Source organism: Siphateles boraxobius, unplaced genomic scaffold (genome assembly GCF_051911475.1).
Source record: "Siphateles boraxobius isolate OS27281-9 unplaced genomic scaffold, OSU_SipBor_1 5, whole genome shotgun sequence".
NCBI classification, from domain to species: Eukaryota; Metazoa; Chordata; class Actinopteri; order Cypriniformes; family Leuciscidae; genus Siphateles; species Siphateles boraxobius.
The window spans coordinates 2425931-2449926 of record NW_027509141.1 but is presented as its reverse complement, the minus strand read 5'-3'; the positions used below and the strand labels follow the sequence as shown (position 1 = coordinate 2449926).

The following is a 23996-nucleotide window of genomic DNA, read 5'->3' as shown; positions in this document are numbered from 1 at the left end:
TCTGTTATTCCCATCTATCTGTCTTGTCTATCCATCTATCTGTCTGTTCTTCCCATCTATCTGTCTGTCTGTCTATCCATCTATCTGTCTGTTCTTCCCATCCATCTGTCTATCTATCCATCTGTCTGTCTGTTCTTCCCATCTATATGTCTGTCTATCCATCTATCTGTCTGTTCTTCCCATCTATCTTTGTCTATCCATCTATCTGTCTGTTCTTCCCATCTATCTGTCTGTTCTTCCCATCTATCTGTCTGTTCTTCCCATCTATCTGTCTGTTCTTCCCTTCTATCTGTCTGTTCTTCCCTTCTATCTGTCTGTTCTTCCCATCTATCTGTCTGTTCTTCCCATCTATCTGTCTGTTCTTCCCATCTATCTGTCTGTTCTTCCCATCTATCTGTCTGTTCTTCCCATCTATCTGTCTGTTCTTCCCTTCTATCTGTCTGTTCTTCCCATCTATCTGTCTATCTATCCATCTGTGTGTCTGTTCTTCCCATCTATCTGTCTGTCTATCCATCCATCTATCTGTCTGTCTATCCATCTGTCTGTCTGTTCTTCCCATCTATCTGTCTGTCCATCCATCTATCTGTCTGTTCTTCCCTTCTATCTGTCTGTTCTTCCCATCTATCTGTCTGTTCTTCCCATCTATCTGTCTGTTCTTCCCTTCTATCTGTCTGTTCTTCCCATCTATCTGTCTATCTATCCATCTGTCTGTCTGTTCTTCCCATCTATCTGTCTTGTCTTCCCTTCTATCTTTCTGTTCTTCCCATCTATCTGTCTATCTATCCATCTGTCTGTCTGTTCTTCCCATCTATCTGTCTTTCTATCCATCTATCTGTCTGTTCTTCCCATCAATCTGTTTGTTCTTCCCATCCATCTGTCATGTCTATCCATCTGTCTGTCTGTTCTTACCATCTATCTGTCTGTATATCCATCTATCTGTCTGTCTATCCATCTGTCTGTCTGTTCTTCCCATCTATCTGTCTGTCTATCCATCTATCTTGTCTGTTCTTCCAATCTATCTGTCTGTCTATCCATCTGTCTGTCTGTTCTTCCATCTATCTGTCTGTCTATCCATCTATCTGTCTGTTCTTCCCATCTATCTGTCTATCTATCCATCTGTCTGTCTGTTCTTCCCATCTATCTGTCTATCTATCCATCTGTCTGTCTGTTCTTCCCATCAATCTGTTTGTTCTTCCCATCTATCTGCCATGTCTATCCATCTGTGTGTCTGTTCTTCCCATCTATCTGTCTGTCTATCCTTCTATCTGTCTGTCTATCCATCTGTCTGTCTGTTCTTCCCATCTATCTGTCTGTCTATCCATCTATCTGTCTGTTCTTCCCATCTATCTGTCTGTCTATCCATCTGTCTGTCTGTTCTTCCCATCTATCTGTCTGTCTATCCATCTGTCTGTCTATCCATCTATCTGTCTGTTCTTCCATCTATCTGTCTGTCTATCCATCTATATGTCTGTTCTTCCAATCTATCTGTCTGTTTTTCCCATCTATCTGTCTATCCATCTATCTGTCTGTTATTCCCATCTATATGTCTGTTCTTCCCTTCTATCTGTCTGTTCTTCCCATCTATCTGTCTATCTATCCATCTGTCTGTCTGTTCTTCCCATCTATCTGTCTGTTCTTCCCATCTATCTGTCTGTTCTTCCCTTCTATCTGTCTGTTCTTCCCATCTATCTGTCTATCTATCCATCTGTCTGTCTGTTCTTCCCATCTATCTGTCTGTTCTTCCCTTCTATCTGTCTGTTCTTCCCATCTATCTGTCTATCTATCCATCTGTCTGTCTGTTCTTCCCATCTATCTGTCTATCTATCCATCTGTCTGTCTGTTCTTCCCATCAATCTGTTTGTTCTTCCCATCTATCTGCCATGTCTATCCATCTGTCTGTCTGTTCTTCCCATCTATCTGTCTGTCTATCCTTCTATCTGTCTGTCTATCCATCTGTCTGTCTGTTCTTCCCATCTATCTGTCTGTCTATCCATCTATCTGTCTGTTCTTCCCATCTATCTGTCTGTCTATCCATCTGTCTGTCTGTTCTTCCCATCTATCTGTCTGTCTATCCATCTGTCTGTCTATCCATCTATCTGTCTGTTCTTCCATCTATCTGTCTGTCTATCCATCTATATGTCTGTTCTTCCAATCTATCTGTCTGTTTTTCCCATCTATCTGTCTATCCATCTATCTGTCTGTTATTCCCATCTATATGTCTGTTCTTCCCTTCTATCTGTCTGTTCTTCCCATCTATCTGTCTATCTATCCATCTGTCTGTCTGTTCTTCCCATCTATCTGTCTGTTCTTCCCATCTATCTGTCTGTTCTTCCCTTCTATCTGTCTGTTCTTCCCATCTATCTGTCTATCTATCCATCTGTCTGTCTGTTCTTCCCATCTATCTGTCTGTTCTTCCCTTCTATCTGTCTGTTCTTCCCATCTATCTGTCTATCTATCCATCTCTCTGTCTGTTCTTCCCATCTATCTGTCTTTCTATCCATCTATCTGTCTGTTCTTCCCATCAATCTGTTTGTTTTTCCCATCCATCTGTCATGTCTATCCATCTGTCTGTCTGTTCTTCCCATCTATCTGTCTGTCTATCCATCTATCTGTCTGTCTATCCATCTGTCTGTCTGTTCTTCCCATCTATCTGTCTGTCCATCCATCTATCTGTCTGTTCTTCCATCTATCTGTCTGTCCATCCATCTGTCTGTCTGTTCTTCCAATCTATCTGTCTGTCTATCCATCTATCTGTCTGTTCTTCCCATCTATCTGTCTGTTCTTCCCATCTATCTGTCTGTCTATCCATCTATCTGTCTGTTCTTCCCATCTATCTGTCATGTCTATCCATCTATCTGTCTGTTCTTCCCATCTGTCTGTCTGTCTATCCATCTATCTGTCTGTTCTTCCCATCTATCTGTCTATCTATCCATCTGTCTGTATGATCTTCCCATCTATCTGTCTATCTATCCATCTGTCTGTCTGTTCTTCCCATCTATCTGTCTTTCTATCCATCTATCTGTCTGTTCTTCCCATCAATCTGTTTGTTCTTCCCATCTATCTGTCATGTCTATCCATCTGTCTGTCTGTTCTTCCCATCTATCTGTCGGTCTATCCATCTATCTGTCTGTCTATCCATCTGTCTGTCTGTTCTTCCCATCTATCTGTCTGTCTATCCATCTATCTGTCTGTTCTTCCCATCTATCTGTCTGTCTATCCATCTGTCTGTCTGTTCTTCCCATCTATCTGTCTGTCTATCCATCTGTCTGTCTATCCATCTATCTGTCTGTTCTTCCAATCTATCTGTCTGTTCTTCCCATCTATCTGTCTATCCATCTATCTGTCTGTTATTCCCATCTATCTGTCTGTCTATCCATCCATCTGTCTATCTATCCATCTGTCTGTCTGTTCTTCCCATCTATCTGTCTGTCTATCCATCTATCTGTCTGTTCTTCCCATCTATCTTTATGTCTATCCATCTATCTGTCTGTCTATCCATCTATCTGTCTGTTCTTCCCATCTATCTGTCTGTTCTGCCCATCTATCTGTTTGTTCTTCCCATCTATCTGTCTGTTCTTCTCATCTATATGTCTGTTCTTTCCATCTATCTGTCTGTCTATCCATCTATCTGTCTGTCTATCCATCTATCTGTCTGTCTATCCATCTATCTGTCTCTCTATCCATCTATCTGTGTGTCTATCCATCTATCTGTCTGTTCTTCCCATCTATCTGTCTGTTCTTCCCATCTATCTGTCTGTTCTTCCCATCTATCTGTCTGTCTATCCATCTATCTGTCTGTCTATCCATCTATCTGTGTGTCTATCCATCTGTTTGTCTGTTCTTCCCATCTATCTGTCTGTCTATCCATCTATCTGCCATGTCTATCCATCTATCTGTCTGTTCTTTCCATCTATCTGTCATGTCTATCCATCTATCTCTATCTGCCTATCTGTCATGTCTATCCATCTATCTGTCATGTCTATCCATCTATCTCTATCTGCCTATCTGTCATGTCTATCCATCTATCTGTCTGTCTATCCATCTATCTGTCATGTCTATCCATCTATCTCTATCTGCCTATCTGTCATGTCTATCCATCTATCTGTCTGTCTATCCATCTATCTGTCATGTCTATCCATCTATCTGTCTGTCTATCCATCTGTCTGTCTGTTCTTCCCATCTATCTGTCTGTTCTTCCCTTCTATCTGTCTGTTCTTCCCATCTATCTGTCTATCTATCCATCTGTCTGTCTGTTCTTCCCATCTATCTGTCTATCTATCCATCTGTCTGTCTGTTCTTCCCATCAATCTGTTTGTTCTTCCCATCTATCTGCCATGTCTATCCATCTGTCTGTCTGTTCTTCCCATCTATCTGTCTGTCTATCCTTCTATCTGTCTGTCTATCCATCTGTCTGTCTGTTCTTCCCATCTATCTGTCTGTCTATCCATCTATCTGTCTGTTCTTCCCATCTATCTGTCTGTCTATCCATCTGTCTGTCTGTTCTTCCCATCTATCTGTCTGTCTATCCATCTGTCTGTCTATCCATCTATCTGTCTGTTCTTCCATCTATCTGTCTGTCTATCCATCTATATGTCTGTTCTTCCAATCTATCTGTCTGTTTTTCCCATCTATCTGTCTATCCATCTATCTGTCTGTTATTCCCATCTATATGTCTGTTCTTCCCTTCTATCTGTCTGTTCTTCCCATCTATCTGTCTATCTATCCATCTGTCTGTCTGTTCTTCCCATCTATCTGTCTGTTCTTCCCATCTATCTGTCTGTTCTTCCCTTCTATCTGTCTGTTCTTCCCATCTATCTGTCTATCTATCCATCTGTCTGTCTGTTCTTCCCATCTATCTGTCTGTTCTTCCCTTCTATCTGTCTGTTCTTCCCATCTATCTGTCTATCTATCCATCTCTCTGTCTGTTCTTCCCATCTATCTGTCTTTCTATCCATCTATCTGTCTGTTCTTCCCATCAATCTGTTTGTTTTTCCCATCCATCTGTCATGTCTATCCATCTGTCTGTCTGTTCTTCCCATCTATCTGTCTGTCTATCCATCTATCTGTCTGTCTATCCATCTGTCTGTCTGTTCTTCCCATCTATCTGTCTGTCCATCCATCTATCTGTCTGTTCTTCCATCTATCTGTCTGTCCTTCCAATCTATCTGTCTGTCTATCCATCTATCTGTCTGTTCTTCCCATCTATCTGTCTGTTCTTCTCATCTATCTGTCTGTCTATCCATCTATCTGTCTGTTCTTCCCATCTATCTGTCATGTCTATCCATCTATCTGTCTGTTCTTCCCATCTGTCTGTCTGTCTATCCATCTATCTGTCTGTTCTTCCCATCTATCTGTCTATCTATCCATCTGTCTGTATGATCTTCCCATCTATCTGTCTATCTATCCATCTGTCTGTCTGTTCTTCCCATCTATCTGTCTTTCTATCCATCTATCTGTCTGTTCTTCCCATCAATCTGTTTGTTCTTCCCATCTATCTGTCATGTCTATCCATCTGTCTGTCTGTTCTTCCCATCTATCTGTCGGTCTATCCATCTATCTGTCTGTCTATCCATCTGTCTGTCTGTTCTTCCCATCTATCTGTCTGTCTATCCATCTATCTGTCTGTTCTTCCCATCTATCTGTCTGTCTATCCATCTGTCTGTCTGTTCTTCCCATCTATCTGTCTGTCTATCCATCTGTCTGTCTATCCATCTATCTGTCTGTTCTTCCAATCTATCTGTCTGTTCTTCCCATCTATCTGTCTATCCATCTATCTGTCTGTTATTCCCATCTATCTGTCTGTCTATCCATCCATCTGTCTATCTATCCATCTGTCTGTCTGTTCTTCCCATCTATCTGTCTGTCTATCCATCTATCTGTCTGTTCTTCCCATCTATCTTTATGTCTATCCATCTATCTGTCTGTCTATCCATCTATCTGTCTGTTCTTCCCATCTATCTGTCTGTTCTGCCCATCTATCTGTTTGTTCTTCCCATCTATCTGTCTGTTCTTCTCATCTATATGTCTGTTCTTTCCATCTATCTGTCTGTCTATCCATCTATCTGTCTGTCTATCCATCTATCTGTCTGTCTATCCATCTATCTGTCTCTCTATCCATCTATCTGTGTGTCTATCCATCTATCTGTCTGTTCTTCCCATCTATCTGTCTGTTCTTCCCATCTATCTGTCTGTTCTTCCCATCTATCTGTCTGTCTATCCATCTATCTGTCTGTCTATCCATCTATCTGTGTGTCTATCCATCTGTTTGTCTGTTCTTCCCATCTATCTGTCTGTCTATCCATCTATCTGCCATGTCTATCCATCTATCTGTCTGTTCTTTCCATCTATCTGTCATGTCTATCCATCTATCTCTATCTGCCTATCTGTCATGTCTATCCATCTATCTGTCATGTCTATCCATCTATCTCTATCTGCCTATCTGTCATGTCTATCCATCTATCTGTCTGTCTATCCATCTATCTGTCATGTCTATCCATCTATCTCTATCTGCCTATCTGTCATGTCTATCCATCTATCTGTCTGTCTATCCATCTATCTGTCATGTCTATCCATCTATCTGTCTGTCTATCCATCTATCTGTCTGTTCTTCCCATCTATCTGTCTGTCTATCCATCTATCTGTCTGTCTATCCATCTATCTGTCTGTTCTTCCCATCTATCTGTCTGTCTATCCATCTATCTGTCTGTTCTATCCATCTATCTGTCTGTTCCTTCCATCTATCTGTCTGTCTATCCATCTATCTGTCTGTTCTTTCCATCTATCTGTCTGTCTATCCATCTGTCTGTCTGTTCCTTCCATCTATCTGTCTGTCTATCCATCTATCTGTCTGTTCTTCCCATCTATCTGTCTGTCTATCCATCTATCTGTCTGTCTATCCATCTATCTGTGTGTCTATCCATCTGTTTGTCTGTTCTTCCCATCTATCTGTCTGTCTATCCATCTATCTGTCATGTCTATCCATCTATCTGTCATGTCTATCCATCTATCTGTCTGTCTATCCATCTATCTGTCTGTTCTTCCCATCTATCTGTCTGTTCTTCCCATCTATCTGTCTGTCTATCCATCTATCTGTCATGTCTATCCATCTATCTGTCTGTTCTTTCCATCTATCTGTCTGTCTATCCATCTATCTGTCTATCTGTCATGTCTATCTGTCTGTCTGTGTCTGATAGACTGTATTGCATTCAAAACTTTCTGCCTGAAAACCACTTCAAACTTTTAAAACTATTTCAAAGTTTCAGGCATTCTCAAGCCAACCTAAACTTTGTCTTGACAAACTTTTTTTAACTAGTTGATGTTGTTCATAAAGTAAGTCTCTTAGGTACTTTACAGACAAAGCCAATAACACTCAAACATATCTTTGGCTAACATCTTCCTGTAATATGTTTAAAACAATTAAAAAATAAATTCCTTGTATGACTCTGTACTATGTTAATGCCTTGCTTGAAAATTATTCAATATTGTTTGTTCTGTATTTTATTTAAATTAGGTGTTGTGAACTGGAGTGCATTTTCCAGACAATATAAGCAAGAGTTCCGGGTGCCGTACTCGATGACTGTGTGCTTGCACAGCAATACACAAGGACTGCCCACCTGTAGGTGATAGCGGAGTCCTGCGCGTGCGTGTGTGTGTGTGTGTGTGTGTGTGTGTGTGTGATGGCAGAAGCGGAGTCCTGTGTGTGTGTGTGTGTGTGTGTGTGTGTGTGTGTGTGTGTGTGTGTGTGTGTGTGTGTGTGTGTGTGTGTGTGTGTGTGTGTGTGTGTGTGTGTGTGTGTGTGTGTGTGTGTGTGTGTGTGGTGTGTGTGTGTGTGTTGGCAGAAGCGGAGTCCTGTGTGTGTGTGTGTGATGGCAGAAGCGGAGAGAGACCTGTGTGTGTGTGTGTGTGTGTGTGTGTGTGTGTGTGTGTGTGTGTGATGGCAGAAGCGGAGAGAGACCTGTGTGTGTGTGTGTGTGTGTGATGGCAGAAGCGGAGAGAGACCTGTGTGTGTGTGTGTGTGTGTGTGTGTGTGTGTGTGTGTGTGTGTGTGTGTGTGTGTGTGTGTGTGTGTGTGTGTGTGTGTGATGGCAGAAGCAGAGAGAGACCTGTGTGTGTGTGTGTGTGTGTGTGTGTGTGTGTGTGTGTGTGTGTGTGTGTGTGTGTGATGGCAGAAGCGGAGAGAGACCTGTGTGTGTGTGTGTGTGTGTGTGTGTGTGTGTGTGTGTGTGTGAGTGATGGCAGAAGCGGAGAGAGACCTGTGTGTGTGTGTGTGTGTGTGTGTGTGTGTGTGTGTGTGTGTGTGTGTGTGTGTGTGTGTGTGTGTGTGTGTGATGGCAGAAGCGGAGTCCTCCGATAAGTTTTGTGTGTGTTGATGTACAGATATGTATGTGATTATCTGTATGTGTACATATTTATTTTACACAATTATAATCTTTGTTTTGAAATAAAGGTTATCACTGTTACAAGTGCACAAAAATAAACAATTATTAACTATTACAGAGGAACAGAATTACTCTGAAATTCTTGAAAGTTTACCTTAGGTCAGGGATAGTTAAAACTATGGATGTGTGTTGTACTCACCTTTTGATGTTTTCATTATTACTTTAGAGGTTTTTTAATACATTGGCATTCTTTAAAAATATTACGTCAAAAAAAAAAAAAATATGCTTGCAAACAATACAGAGATGACAATCATGGCATACAATTTTGTAACAAGATTGCAAACTTGTCTGGACAAAATATAACAACAATATGTATAATGTCATCTGAACACATAGAATAAAGGAATAAGTTAGCAATGCATGGCTAACTAAAACAAAGAAGAAAATAAAACAAAAAAACAAAACCGAGAAATAGGAGGGTAAGATATTATTTTATACATCATTTAGAGTAGGGCTACACAAATTAAAGATCTTACAATTTAAAATAGTTTCAATTGCCGTCTTATTTACTGAGGATGAAATAGTGTTAAGGTACATTTTAAAATCTTTTCTTTTTTTTTAAACAATAAAAACTAGTTTGTTGTTGGTGAATTTACATTTATGGATATAAAATTTGCCAATAAATTAAATTAGTAACAAAGCAGGCTTTTTTTTTTTAGTGGGGTCAGAAATAATGTCTTTAAAGGTTACTGATATATCTTGCTGGATATTATCTTCAATAAATATGTCAATATCTTTCCATAGTTGTTCAGTGTAGAAACCTGACCAAAATAAATGATAAACCGTTTCTGTGTGAACTTGGCAAAATGAGCATCTTGTGTCAATGTTACTTTTATATTTAATCATAAAATATTTAACAGGATAAAATGTATTTATTATTTTGAAAGATACTTATTTTACTTTATTAGTTAGAACATATTTTTGTTGTAGGGACCAAATCTTTTTCCAATCTAAATTTTTAAACAAATTATATTATGTCAAATTTGCGCATGCATTTTAAATAGGCCTACGCGTGACGTCAAAACAAGTGACGTCACTGCTTAACGCGTGAATACCATCAGTCACAAAAACAACTGGTTCAGTGAAAGGCAGTGCTTGAGAACTTGCGTGCCGAAACAAAAAAAATGGTAAATACACACAAACATTTATAAATACATAAAAAGAAAAAGAAAAATTTCTGTATCATAATATTACTGACTATTCATGTCTTAACAGCAATTAGAACTTGACGAAAGGCAAGCCAGGGACGTTAAAGAGAGGATCCTGGATTGCCAGATAAATAATGTAAATAATGCTGAAATACTTCAGGCAATCTTAAAGGACTCTGTATTTGTTGTTGATATGATTTTTAAAACGAAAATGAGGTACAGTAAAGATTTAAAGATGTTTTTGGTAAATATCTTTCTTTTGTTTTGTAATTTTCCCTCCAGATTCGGGACATGCATCGGCTTGCGGCCCAACATTCTGACAAAAGCCGAGCCGAACCAAGACGAAGGCCATGAAGATTAAGAGCCAGATGTGCCAATGAAAACTACAATAAATAAAAAGCATCATATGACCCGCTTTTGACTGGATTGTGTACTGTGATGGGTGTGAGTGACGACAGGGATACTGTATGGACATATGGCAGATGCCTTTGACGATATCAATACGATATTGGCTCGTTTTACCATGAACGTATTAAATTATTATTAGTAGTAGTATTATTATTATTATAAAGCTAGTATTGTTATTAAATTAATATTAGGAACTACAATTAATTTGCCTTGCCTAAATTCATAACGACATCACTTAATTGCCTAACACTTGCGACAACACCGACACGCGCGTATGAGGACTCCTCTAAGAAAATGTTTTTAAAACAGAATAAAAAACTAGGCCTACATCCCACATCAACATTGAACTGCAAGGTCCAAACACTTATTTTAAATGCAAAATTAATTTTAGTTAGCTCAAAATATTTTCTTATCTGCGCGACGAAAATTTCTCCTCAAAACTCAGGTCACGCGCGTGCGAAATGCCCTTTTGCGCGCTCAAAATGTGATCTTGCGCGCGCAGAATTGTGACCGATTTCTAACCCCATAGGAATGACGCAGTTGTTTAATGGGTCACTGAATCTTTGACTCGATAGACTCATTCAGAGCGCTGAATCATTCAGTAATGCGGTTATGTTTTCCGGTGAGATGCGCTGTGGTTCTGCTGTGATCTTTGTTTTGAACTATTTTCGCTGCTCAAATAGAACAAACATCATCGTTTCACAAAATATACGGAATGGCACGTCCACACGAAGCTAGAGCTTTCCCTATCCGATCTTTTTTTCCCTCGTTCTGAAAAAAAATTCTGTAAACACGGCGCCGTCTCAAGAAATATCTGCGCACACACGAAACCACTGAAACCGACTCAAACCGATGTAGTACACATGCCAGACCAGTATGAGGCGCTGTATTTCTGACACTATTGCTGCGTCCCAATTCGCCTACTTATACTTCGCACTAAAAGTATGTACTCTTTTTGTGAAAAAAAAGTATATACTTTTGAGAGTGTAGCAAAATAGTAGGCAAGCTTTGGAACATACTACGTCGTCATCTTTAACGGACAGCTCTATCGCGCGCATCCTGTCACCGTAAACTCCCCTGTCAATCATCTCGTCACAGTTAAAATCCTCCATTCAATCTAATATAATTTCTTACCGTTTCGGAGAGAAATGTTGTTGCACGTTCACCTTCCAGTCGCTGGTCTTTCATGCGGAGACTCTCACTCTCCTCATGTGTTTGCAATTTGAATGTAATGATGCATTTAAAAGTTACTGGCTAAACGTATCTTTACAAAAGTTCACAATGCTGCTACAAATGCAATAAAATGTAGACAACATTGAATAAATACATTTTCGTCAGATACTGACAATTAATCACTCAAACCCCTTTCCTAAACCTCTACATAACCGCCGGACTCGCGCGTCCTCCATGTCTGTAGTTTTTTTTTAACACTTTTCACTCGTGTTTGTAGTTCTAACCGAATCCTCGTCCAACGCGCGATGGGTTGTGGGCAATATCAGCCGTTGGAGTGTGCATCGATCTGCACTTCGGATTCTGACCGGATATAGTAGACCATCCGGGTCTCTTTGGAACACTCATTTCAACATACTACCATTTGGGACGTACTAATTCTATTTTCGAATATTATTTAGGACGGATAGTATGCGAATTGGGACGCAGCATAACACACTAAAAACAGAGAAGAAGACTTGTGCATAAACCTTTCGCGCGTAGGCTATACAATAATATACTGAACAGTATGTAATATTAGGCACAGTGGCTTCTTTTCTTTTTTACCAAGAACTTTATTGAACAATATGAAAAACCATAAATGGCCTGGTACAAAATAGGGATGAGTCACGATATTCGATTAGTTAGCTAAAGCGTAAAGCTTGACACAAAGAACCGGCAAATAGCCTAATCATTATGAATGTGTCAAATATAGCAAGGAGACATTTTAATTGTTTATTAATAAACTAGTGTTTTCTGTGACGATGCTGACTCGCCACCTTCACAGTATTGTGAAGGTGCCTATAGAGAGAAATGCGCACTTCATACGGATTATTAGAGTTGTCTGTTTATTTTCGTTTCGAATAGTTTTGTTTATTTCTGAGTTATTTCTGAGTTTATTTCTGAGTTATTTCTGAGTTTCGGTTCATTTATGAGACAAGCTCCAGTTCACGTGCGATGCAAGTTATATTGCGTCGGTGCCTCCACGTCCTGATTATAGGCTATTGTCTGCTATATTTGCTTCTTATATATCCATCATTGATCTCGCAGGTGTCAGATCCACTGCGAGAAGCAAGAACTGTCCGGCTTGCCTGCGCTTTTTTCACTCCTCCTCTCACTCCAGCCGCCTACTCTCGCCTATATTTAAGGCGAGGCAAGGCGCATCTCAAACAAGCTTAATGCCAGGTGGGTCATTCTTAGCATTCGGTGCCATTTGAGTCCTCATCATGACATAATGTGGTATACGTTGAGTAAAAATGGGTTAATACTTGTTTCTAAATTATCATGTTAAATAGTTAATCCTCCTTTACCATAGAACACAATAAATGTACACAGGATTAATAAATAAATAAAAATAATTACTCTGATTTTAGTGCAAGTAGGCAAAACTGCCATGTCCCAAGTAAGCTTGCACAACTTCAGCCACAAATATAAGTAATAAAAATCAAATAAATTCCAAATTTTTCAATATTGTTGTATATTCTTATTTATAATATTCCTCACCAAAATATATTTTTTGTTAGTTATACAGTACATATTTAATGGTTAAAGTCTTTAAAATATGTTGTGTCCCTGAATTGAATGTCCCCCCTGTTACTCTGATGGAAAATCCCTCTGAACACGCCCATTGACTGTTCCTCTAATCACATGTCTCTCAAGAAATTGAATACTTTTTGGTGGCAAATTATCTTCAAAAAGCAGAGCAAGTATCACTCCTTAATTCACTCTTTTTTCTATGTTTTAGAATGATTCACTGAAGTGGTAAAGCATAACATGTCCACCCTGTTATGCCTATTTATAGTAGAAACTGATAATTGTTTGTAATTTTGAAAATATGGTTAATAAACCGGTTAAAAATCTTCCTCAGTAATCACTGCGCACTAGCGCATCACTTTTCATCACATTTGTAACAATGGCTAACTTTAGCATAAAATGTCCCTCCTGTTACTGTCCACCCTGTTACTGTTTTGCACAGTAACAGGGTGGACATATTGTAACAGAGTGGGTGCAAATGCTAACTAAATGAGTGTTTACAGCTTGAATTGGTACTTATAATTAATTTATTATACATGTATTTGTTATCTACCTTCAAGAAAGAGTAGCTTAAGAGTAGCATGTAGCTTAAGAGTAGCATGTAGAAATTTTTTGTTGTTCAATGTTGTGATGTCCACCCTGTTACCTCTGTGTTTTATTTTTAAGGTAATAAAATAAGTTCAACAAATGTTATGCATATCGTTGTTGTTAATTTTAGGGAATGAAATGGCAAAATGAAATAATTAAAAAATGGGGCAAAATTTCATTGAAATGGCTTTTTATTCTAAAATAAATGTGTTGAAATTACCACTGTGGCTTAAAATACAACAACTTTTTTCAAGATAATGCTCGTTAATGAACACTTTGTTAAAATACATTTGTGGGGCAAAGTGAGGGACATTTGAGCTCTTAGAAAATGTAAATATTACAATAACTGTGAATTCAAAACATTTATTAATTTAGATGAGAATGTCCTGTAACAGGGTGGACATTTGGCCTTTGCGTGTGTGTAGAATTTGGTCAAAATTATTAAAGAGTGATATCCTGAGCTGGACCAATATATTTTTCTTGTAGTGTAACAAGCCATTCTTCAGATAAAATTGTTAAATCATGGAAATCTTTACTTTTTTTTATAGAAATTTACCGAGCTGAAATGGCACCGAATAGTAGGAATGACCCAGGTGCCAGTGTTGGATAACGTTGTATTTTGTTTAGATTTTGCAAATCTAATCAACGTGAAATAGCAACGTCACGTTTCTCAACATGGGTGAATTTGCCAACATTGAATCAATATTGATTTTAGTTTAGATTTTGCAAGTCCAATCAATGTTGAAATTTCAACCTCACTATAAAGTCCTGCTTTTCAACATAGTTTATTTTGTTAAACTAATTTCAAGTATTGATGTGTTCAACAGTAACACCATTTATCAACAGTTTTTCATTTGCCCAATAAAAATGCACTGCAAAAACTAAATTTTACCAAGAATGTTTGTGATATTTCTAGTCAAATGTCTAATTTCTATTCAAATTAAATCTCATACACTTAAAGACACCTAAAAAGTAACTTGTATTTAGACAATTTTCACTTGTTTCACGCCAATTTTCACATAAAATAAATAGAAAAATCTGCCAGTGGAGCAATTTTGTTTTTTTGCTTGTAATAATTATCTAAATTACGTCATATTCTCTCATTGACAAATGCGGAACAACTAGTTCATGCGCTCATGACATCAAGGCTAGATTATTGTAATGCTCTACTGGGTGGTTGCCCTGCACGCTTAATAAACAAACTACAGCTAGTTCAAAACGCAGCCGCTAGTGTTCTTACCAGAACCAGGAAGTACGACCATATTAGCCCGGTTCTGTCAACACTGCATTGGCTCCCTATTAAACATCGTATAAATTTTAAAATATTGCTGATTACTTACAAAGCACTAAATGGTTTAGCTCCCCAGTACTTGAGCGAGCTCTTAACGCATTATATTCATTCACGTCTATTGCGATCTCAAAGTTCTGGCCAGTTGATTATACCTAGAATATCTAAATCGACTGCTGGCGGTAGATCCTTTTTCTATTTAGCACCAAAACTTTGGAACAGTCTTCCTAACATTGTCCGGGAAGCAGACACAGTCTGTCAGTTCAAAGCTAGACTAAAAACACATCTCTTTGACCTAGCATTCACATAACACTCTATAGACTTCTGTAATTCAATATTAGGATGCTTAGATTAGGTCAGCCGGAACTGGGAACACTTCCCTTAAATCCTGATGTACTCGTTACATCATAAGAAGAATGGCATCTACGCTAATTTTAGTGTCTTTGTTTATCCCGAGGTTTTCCCGCAGCCTGCTATTATTCTATTGAGATTAATATTATCCATTAAATACATGAGCAACAATCAGAGGGAGCTACAGGTGAAACATGTTGCTTACTCACAAAGATTCTGTAAAGTTTTTCAGTATGCGGTGGTCTATTTCACAGAAATAGACCACCGCATGTAAATGTCTGTTGAGAGAATAATGTTAGAAATCAAACTACTCTTGCATCTCAATGATCGCATTACATTTACAGGAACTAGTTTCTCAGCAGCGGTGGAAGTTTACTTTGCTCCGGTTAGTAGTACTGCGCCGAAAAGAAAACACAGAAAAGAAGCGCACTACAGTCAGGACGTCTAGCTAGCTAGTAGTAGCCTTGAACAACGATATTGAAACATTCGATTACTCTGCTTCTGTAGTGATGAGTGTCAGCGGCAGGGAAATACACTTGCGTGATTGTCATGTGGACCGGCTCTCTCGGTTGCCTAGGTAAGTTAATATCACTCCGCCGCTGCTCTAGACTGTGCTAATAAATACAGGGAACAAAGTACTGCAATGCAATGAAAGGGTAGTTTGATTTCTAACATTATTCTCACAACAGACATTTACATTGATAGTCCGGCATTATAATTTATTTGGTGTACTTTGGAGTGGGTAAAACTGTTTTTAATGGCCGGCTAGCACATACCATTGACTCGCGCTAGCCTAGCACCGGCGAACTATGCAACTGGAAGGACCTGATGAAAATTTTGGAAACTGTCTCTACTGATAAATAACACCCAGGCTAACTTGGAAATGAGGTCCGATGTCCAAAATCCTGAACCAGCCCTTTAAGTGTTCCTGCTACCAACCTGCACCTGACGATCACACTGGCTGCACAAGGAGATCCTCTTGTTGGTTTACTCTAAAAATACAATGTTACAATGATGTAACCCTTGGGGCCATGTAGACATTGCCTTCAGTGCATTGGTTCCTGTAAATTAACAGATACCTTCACAAGGAATACATTTTCGAATCTTCTTGGTAGCATTTTCAGCTAAAATTAGTAATTAGCCTTCTGTAAGACAGTATTCATCTTTAAACAATTAGGCATACCTGTGTTGACTGTCTTAGTTTGAATTGACATTGATTGAATTGAAAAAGGTTAGAAAACCTTACTCCAACCTCATTGTTGTGACAGAGGTATGAAAATTAATGTGAAAAACAATTTTTTTTATTTATTACATACCTGTACTCTTTATTATAAGACCTGGAGAAGATTCTTTTTGACTGTCTTCATTGACAGATGGTTCATCTAAAAAAAAGGAAAAAGTCAATAAATCTTTGATAGACAATTACAAATGTAATATTCTACAACATTGAAAAAAATTCTTACAAATTATCAAATTAGTAAAAGTGCACTACATACTCATTTGGTAGTCGGGATAAAAAAATGTTTTGGCCTCCTCTTCATCGGTAACTCCTCTTCTGAGCCACTCAATTCAGCAGTTGTAGTAAAATCATACTTCTCGCATTTAATCTTGTCATCTCAAAGTATATCAATGGTAAAATGCATACAAATGAGTAAGTCTTAATATACAACAGCAACTGGGTAAAAATGCAGGTTTGGCTATTATAAAATACTGGTTTCATTTTTTATATAAACGGAAGTCACGGAAACACACAGGGGACAGAAGACCCAATTGCAGTATGTTTATTAATAGGGTAATCCAAACTCGTAGTCATTCAGGCAGGGGTCCAAATCCAATAAGGCAATCCACAACACAAGACAAAAACAAGAAACGGGCAGATACTTAACTAGGAAGTGTGGTGACATCAAACAACGACTCCGTACACATACTAACACAGACAGGGAATATATACACATATCTAACAAGACTAACACAGAACAGCTGGGAACAATGATTACGGGGAACGGCTGAGTGCAATGAACTGATGAGTGACAGTGACAGACAGAATGCTGGGAATTGAAGTCAATTGTGAAGGACACCGTGAGAGCGAGGACCTCTAGTGATAGACAAGGGAACACAACCAGACACTGTGACATAACCCCCCCTCTACGGAGCGGCTACCAGACGCTCCACGACAACATTAAAACACGACACAAGAGTTCAGGAGGGAGGTGGAACAGTGGAGGATCAGGGGGAGGGATCAGGGGGAGGGTGGGCCAGGTCCGTGAAGGGAGACAGGAACAAGGGGTGAGGGGTTAACCGGGAACCAGGGCAAAAAAGAAAGTCTATCGGGCATCCAGGACAAAACACAGAGTCCATCGGGCGGCCAGGGCGAAGCAGACGGTCCATCGGGCGGCCAGGGCGAAGCAGACGGTCCATCGGGCGGCCAGGGCGAAGCAGACGGTCCATCGGGCGGCCAGGGCGAAGCAGACGGTCCATCGGGCGGCCAGGGCGAAGCAGACGGTCCATCGGGCGGCCAGGGCGAAGCAATCGGGCGGCCAGGGCGAAGCAGACGGTCCATCGTGCGGCCAGGGCGAAGCAGACGACCCATCGGGCGGCCAGGGCGAAGCAGACGACCCATCGGGCGGCCAGGGCGAAGCAGACGACCCATCGGGCGGCCAGGGCGAAGCAGACGACCCATCGGGCGGCCAGGGCGAAGCAGACGACCCATCGGGCGGCCAGGGCGAAGCAGACGACCCATCGGGCGGCCAGGGCGGTGAAGACGACCCATCGGGCGGCCAGGGCGGTGAAGACCCATCGGGCGGCCAGGGCGGTGAAGACCCCTCGGGCGGCCAGGGCGGTGAAGACCCCTCGGGCGGCCAGGGCGGTGAAGACCCCTCGGGCGGCCAGGGCGGTGAAGACCCCTCGGGCGGCCAGGGCGGTGAAGACCCCTCGGGCGGCCAGGGCGGTGAAGACCCCTCGGGCGGCCAGGGCGATGAAGACCTCTCGGGCGGCCAGGGCGGTGCAGACCCCTCGGGCGGCCAGGGCGGTGCAGACCCCTCGGACGGCCAGGGCGGTGCAGACCCCTCGGACGGCCAGGGCGGTGAAGACCCTTCGGGAGGCCATGGCGGTGACGACCAGGGCGAAGACGACCACTCGGGCGACGACGACCACTCGGGCGGCCACGGCTCAGGAAGAGAACCCGGCTCAGGAACAGAACCCGGCTCAGGAACAGAACCCGGCTCAGGAACAGAACCCGGCTCAGGAACAGAACCTGGCTCAGGAACAGACACCAAAACTGAAACAGCCACAAGAACAGACACAAACACAGAAACAAACAGTGGTTCAGGAACAGATGCTGGCTCCGACTCAGGTACAGCAGACACTTGCTCTGGTTCCGGCTCTGGAACAGGCACTGGCTCTGGCTCTGGAACAGCAGACACGGGCTCCGGCTCAGGAACAGCAGACACGGGCATGTCCAGGATCTAAGCCAGACGCTCCAGATAGTCCAGATCCAAGAAGGCAGAAACAAACAGTGGTTCAGGAACAGATGCTGGCTCCGACTCAGGTACAGCAGACACTTGCTCTGGTTCCGGCTCTGGAACAGGCACTGGCTCTGGCTCTGGAACAGCAGACACGGGCTCCGGCTCAGGAACAGCAGACACGGGCATGTCCAGGATCTAAGCCAGACGCTCCAGATAGTCCAGATCCAAGAAGGCAGACGGCACAGCAGACACGGGCATGTCCAGGATCTAAGCCAGACGCTCCAGATAGTCCAGATCCAAGAAGGCAGACGGCACAGCAGACACGGGCATGTCCAGGATCTAAGCCAGACGCTCCAGATAGTCCAGATCCAAGAAGGCAGACGGCACAGCAGACACGGGCATGTCCAGGATCTAAGCCAGACGCTCCAGATAGTCCAGATCCAAGAAGGCAGACGGCACAGCAGACACGGGCATGTCCAGGATCTAAGCCAGACGCTCCAGATAGTCCAGATCCAAGAAGGCAGACGGCACAGCAGACACGGGCATGTCCAGGATCTAAGCCAGACGCTCCAGATAGTCCAGATCCAAGAAGGCAGACGGCACAGCAGACACGGGCATGTCCAGGATCTAAGCCAGACGCTCCAGATAGTCCAGATCCAAGAAGGCAGACGGCACAGCAGACACGGGCATGTCCAGGATCTAAGCCAGACGCTCCAGATAGTCCAGATCCAAGAAGGCAGACGGCACAGCAGACACGGGCATGTCCAGGATCTAAGCCAGACGCTCCAGATAGTCCAGATCCAAGAAGGCAGACGGCAAAGGCTCTGCCTCCGACTCTGGAACCGGCAAAGGCTCTGCCTCCGACTCTGGAACCGGCAAAGGCTCTGCCTCCGACTCTGGAACCGGCAAAGGCTCTGCCTCCGACTCTGGAACCGGCAAAGGCTCTGCCTCCGACTCTGGAACCGGCAAAGGCTCTGCCTCCGACTCTGGAACCGGCAAAGGCTCTGCCTCCGACTCTGGAACCGGCAAAGGCTCTGCCTCCGACTCTGGAACCGGCAAAGGCTCTGCCTCCGACTCTGGAACCGGCAAAGGCTCTGCCTCCGACTCTGGAACCGGCAAAGGCTCTGCCTCCGACTCTGGAACCGGCAAAGGCTCTGCCTCCGACTCTGGAACCGGCAAAGGCTCTGCCTCCGACTCTGGAACCGGCAAAGGCTCTGCCTCCGACTCTGGAACCGGCAAAGGCTCTGCCTCCGACTCTGGAACCGGCAAAGGCTCTGCCTCCGACTCTGGAACCGGCAAAGGCTCTGCCTCCGACTCTGGAACCGGCAAAGGCTCTGCCTCCGACTCTGGAACCGGCAAAGGCTCTGCCTCCGACTCTGGAACCGGCAAAGGCTCTGCCTCCGACTCTGGAACCGGCAAAGGCTCTGCCTCCGACTCTGGAACCGGCAAAGGCTCTGCCTCCGACTCTGGAACCGGCAAAGGCTCTGCCTCCGACTCTGGAACCGGCAAAGGCTCTGCCTCCGACTCTGGAACCGGCAAAGGCTCTGCCTCCGACTCTGGAACCGGCAAAGGCTCTGCCTCCGACTCTGGAACCGGCAAAGGCTCTGCCTCCGACTCTGGAACCGGCAAAGGCTCTGCCTCCGACTCTGGAACCGGCAAAGGCTCTGCCTCCGACTCTGGAACCGGCAAAGGCTCTGCCTCCGACTCTGGAACCGGCAAAGGCTCTGCCTCCGACTCTGGAACCGGCAAAGGCTCTGCCTCCGACTCTGGAACCGGCAAAGGCTCTGCCTCCGACTCTGGAACCGGCAAAGGCTCTGCCTCCGACTCTGGAACCGGCAAAGGCTCTGCCTCCGACTCTGGAACCGGCAAAGGCTCTGCCTCCGACTCTGGAACCGGCAAAGGCTCTGCCTCCGACTCTGGAACCGGCAAAGGCTCTGCCTCCGACTCTGGAACCGGCAAAGGCTCTGCCTCCGACTCTGGAACCGGCAAAGGCTCTGCCTCCGACTCTGGAACCGGCAAAGGCTCTGCCTCCGACTCTGGAACCGGCAAAGGCTCTGCCTCCGACTCTGGAACCGGCAAAGGCTCTGCCTCCGACTCTGGAACAGCAGACACGGGCTCCTTCTCAGGAATAGCAGACACGGACATGTCCAGGATCCGAGCCAAACGCTCCAGATAGTCCAGATCCAAGAAGGCAGACGGCACTGGCTCTGCCTCCGGCTCTGGAATGGGCACTGGCTCTGCCTCTGGAACAGGCACTGGCTCTGCCTCAGGCTCTGGAACAGGCACTGGCTCTGCCTCAGGCTCTGGAACAGCAGACACTGGTTCCGTCTCTGGAACAGGAGACACTGGTTCCGTCTCTGGAACAAGAGACACTGGTTCCGGCTCTGGAACAGCAGACAGCAGCAGGATCCGAGCCAGCTGCTCTAGATAGTCCAGGTCCAGGAAGGCAGACGGAACGTGAACAGTCTCTGACTCGGCAGACGGAACGTGAACAGTCTGTGACTGGGCAGACGGAACGTGAACAGTCTCTGACTGGGCAGACGGAACGTGAACAGTCTCTGACTGGGCAGACGGAACGTGAACAGTCTCTGACTGGGCAGACGGAACGTGAACAGTCTCTGACTGGGCAGACGGAACGTGAACAGTCTCTGACTGGGCAGACGGAACGTGAACAGTCTCTGACTGGGCAGACGGAACGTGAACAGTCTCTGACTGGGCAGACGGAACGTGAACGGTCTCTGACTGGGCAGACGGAACGTGAACGGCCTCTGACTGGGCAGACGGAACGTGAACGGCCTCTGACTGGGCAGACGGAACGTGAACGGTCTCTGACTGGGCAGACGGAACGTGAACGGTCTCAGACTGGGCAGACGGGACGTGAACGGTCTCAGACTGGGCAGACGGGACGTGAACGGTCTCAGACTGGGCAGACGGGACGTGAACGGTCTCAGACTGGGCAGACGGGACGTGAACGGTCTCAGACTGGGCAGACGGGACGTGAACAGTCTCTGACTGGGCAGACGGACTGTTTCTCCTCCTTCTCCTTCTCCGGACCACCGGACTCAGGACCACCGGACTCAGGACCACCGGAACCGGGACCACCGGAACAGGGATCATCTGCCGACTACCTCCTCCAGTGTAACCTCCAGGGGACCCGCGGAACTTGACCAACCGGGTCCCCTTAAAAAACTCCCTTCTCCTCCGCTCGGTGGCTGGGGAAGAGATATTAGAAAACATACCGCTGGGTGAAACACACAGGGGACAGAAGATCCAATTGCAGTATGTTTATTAATAGGGTAATCCAAACTCGTAGTCATTCAGGCAGGGGTCCAAATCCAATAAGGCAATCCACAACACAAGACAAAAACAAGAAACGGGCAGATAATTAACTAGGAAGTGTGGTGACATCAAACAACGACTCCGTACACATACTAACACAGACAGGGAATATATACACATATCTAACAAGACTAACACAGAACAGCTGGGAACAATGATTACGGGGAACAGCTGAGTGCAATGAACTGATGAGTGACAGTGACAGACAGAATGCTGGGAATTGAAGTCAATTGTGAAGGACACCGTGAGAACGAGGACCTCTAGTGATAGACAAGGGAACACAACCAGACACTGTGACAGCGGATATCATCTTGCATGCCAACAGTCAACACTAAACAGGTTATTGAATGACAATATTGTTCTTTTTATTGCATATTATATGATTTTGTGAGGAAGGGGCAGGACTAAATAAACTTTTGGCTTCCTCCTGTTCCCTCTCGAATATATTTTGTTGTTGTTTTTTTCTGGATGAGACCGTTTATTTGTGTTGTGCTTCTGACATTTAGTTACTTTAAATTTTATGGATATTTGTTTTTGGAGATAAAACCAAACAATAAGACAGTTTCCCCAAAATACACACACAAGCAAAGCTGACATTATAGCAGGCTAGTAATTACCAAACATACATAAGTGACATAGAGATACTTAAAAGCTCATGTAAAAGAGAAAAATTAAGAAACGTCAATATGTATGTGTTGACGGTTTGAAATTTGCCTTACGTTCATATATGACATAAGTCTTTGGCTTACAAAACACATACCTGACTGAATCTTAATTTTTATTAACAGGAATTTCGTCCATGACTCTTCTGGCTCTTTGCAGGCCTTCAACGCTCTCGCAGCTCCTTGTGTAGGCCACACGACCATTCTTAACCCAACATGATGGTATCACTTCCTCCATCTCCATGGTCTCCTCTCTCCACACCGCTCTGGTCCACATTGTTCTGGTCTATAGAAAAAACAAATGAGAAAACTCAGAACAATGCTATCCAATAGTTCAAGTGAATAACCATCATTACATTATAACTAAAACTTCTAACATAGAATCTTTTGTGTAAAAGATTAACAGCTATTAGTGGAGGTACTCTCATCTTCTTGACTTATCCTAGGCTGGTTAGTTCCTTTCACTGCCATGAAGCAATGGCATAAATACGTAGCCACTTTTGTATGATAGACAAACTGCCTTGTGCTTCAGTTTTTTCTCCACAATCAGCTCTTGTTTTTGGTTCCCTCTTTCATCGCACAGTACAGCAATGTTAATCAGTTTTGAGTCGCATGTACTGGTGAAGAAACTGTCCAAAGTGTTGAGACTGTACACATCACACACACACATGTCTTTTCTGGCCTTCTTTCCTTTACCAAGGCAAAGGCATGTCCCAATAAAAAAAAAACAGGAGTCGTCCTTCTTAGTTGACACAAATGTCCCAAGTGCTGCTGGTGAGACATGAATTTTTGCATTGTCCATTTCTGCTATCCTCTTCGATAGTTGTGCAACTGGGTTTTTTGCATTTCTGACACTTTTTTTTGTTTTTGCAGGTGGTTTTCAAACTGAAAGGCAGAGATATCATTCGAAGGTGTTTCAAAGTGCCTTGCATCTTCAGCCAAGTGGATCAGGGACATTATAGGATGGAAAGATTGGGCTGTAGAGTTTGGTAGATGTTCTATAAAAATATATAATAGAAGCTCTTCAGTGTAGCCAATGGATGACATCTGTGTTATGCCATTGGAGTCCAACAGAACAGACATGGCAACTGACAGTGTCAAAAAGTGATAGTAAGAACTGTCTTGCAGAATGCCTCGGAGAACAACAGGTCCAGTATAGAGTAAAAAGTGTCTGAAGTCCGTCGCTTTCTATCTGTCCAGATCAGTTACACTTCGTGGCTGTTGGGCAAATTCTCTTGGCAGCTTTGCACTGAGGGTCAAGATTTTTGCTGAAATTTCTCCAATTTGCCTTGGGGACAGCCTACACTCTCTAGGTCCCTGTTTTAGAAAGTTCTGCAATTTTCTGACAACCCCTAGGCCAGGGGTGCCCAACCTTGCTCCTGCCGATCGACTGTCCTGCACAGTTTATCTCCAACCAATCAAACACACCTGCCTTTAATTTTCAAGTGATCCTGAAGACCCTAATTGGTTGCTTCAGGTGAGTTTGATTAGGGTTGGAGATGAACTGTGCAGGACAGTCGATCGGCAGGAGCAGGGTTGGGCACACCTGCCCTAGGTAGACAACATGC

The 23996-nt window shown here is 43.4% G+C and overlaps 1 protein-coding gene and 1 long non-coding RNA gene across 2 annotated transcripts in view; one reads left to right on the top strand and one right to left on the bottom strand.

The window, feature by feature from the left end:
- The window catches only part of hoxc6b (homeobox C6b), a 357188-nt gene that overhangs the window by 319762 nt on the left and 13430 nt on the right, over window positions 1–23996 (top strand). The gene's annotated exons all lie outside the window — the stretch shown is intronic.
- On the bottom strand, window positions 16006–22689 carry LOC143712215 (uncharacterized). The gene is made up of 4 exons (XR_013195028.1): window positions 22527–22689; window positions 16460–16578; window positions 16280–16345; window positions 16006–16087 (listed from the first exon to the last, which is right to left on the bottom strand). It is a non-coding gene; the product is annotated as an uncharacterized LOC143712215 (long non-coding RNA).